We start from the raw sequence: 1,049 nt of genomic DNA on the forward strand, positions 1-1,049 counted from the left end.
CACTGTGACGCTGAACTTCAGCGAAACTGATTGAATCCAGCCCCTGATGCGATCCGTGTCTCCTAGTGTTTACTGGTTGAGCCTCTACTCATGTCAACACACTGACCTTAATTGTGACGAGACATGTGACTCTGCACCGCCCTGCAAGGTGAGGAGACTAAACATTCATAACAGGAACAATGAAAGTCTTCAATAGGAAATGACCATGAACACTGAAGTCTGTCTGTGGGCGTTCTAGGTTGGTTTTGTCCTTGGTGATTTGGTTTGTGTAGATATATATATATTCACTTTGCACACACACACACACACACACACACACACACACACACACACACACACACACACACACACACACACACACACACACACACACACACACACACACACACACACACACACACACACACACACACACACACACACACACACACACACACACACACACACACACACACACACACACACACACACACACACACACACACACACAACGAGGTGTTCCAAGGACTACAACTTTTAATCACACGAAAAAGGAGGTTTATAATTCAACAGCCTGAGGACATAATAAAGAATGTAAATTGCACTTCTACATTTTCATAAAAACAAAACAAATCACAAATTAAAAATCAGGCTTTTAATGTATACATTTCTTTCATAGGAAACATCTTCAAAACTGTACATGAAGCTTTTCACAAAGCAGTTGGGTCCTCCGTTTCAGAAATGTTCGTGGTTCACATCTTCTACACATCAGGTCCAGAGAGGGTCTGCTACATTAGAAACCTCACATCATCTGACAGTTGATGTACGTCTCAGAGAATGGAAGTCTGAGAACATTCCAATGGAACAGTTTTGGAACATTCTAGAACAGTCTTAGAACATTCCGGAACAGGGTTAGAACATTCCACAACAACAACAACATTGGCTTTGAGAAATGAGTCCAACAGTTGCAATGCTGCTTGGCAACATTCAGGAGCTCCAAAGCAAGAAGACAGTAGGATCAGAAGGTGTCTGTCTGTCTGTCTGTCTGTCTGTCTGTCTGTCTGTCTGTC

At 42.7% G+C, this 1,049-nt stretch overlaps 1 protein-coding gene across 1 annotated transcript in view; it reads right to left on the bottom strand.

Moving 5' to 3' along the window:
• Positions 1 to 619: 619 nt before the first annotated feature.
• Positions 620 to 1,049, bottom strand: part of LOC135535314 (meteorin-like protein) — a 26,859-nt gene continuing 26,429 nt past the window's right edge. The window contains exon 5 of the mRNA XM_064961981.1: positions 620 to 1,049. This exon is cut by the window's right edge and continues 442 nt beyond it. The gene's annotated coding sequence lies outside the window, so the exon portion shown is untranslated.

Source organism: Oncorhynchus masou, unplaced genomic scaffold (genome assembly GCF_036934945.1).
Source record: "Oncorhynchus masou masou isolate Uvic2021 unplaced genomic scaffold, UVic_Omas_1.1 unplaced_scaffold_477, whole genome shotgun sequence".
NCBI classification, from domain to species: domain Eukaryota; kingdom Metazoa; phylum Chordata; class Actinopteri; order Salmoniformes; family Salmonidae; genus Oncorhynchus; species Oncorhynchus masou.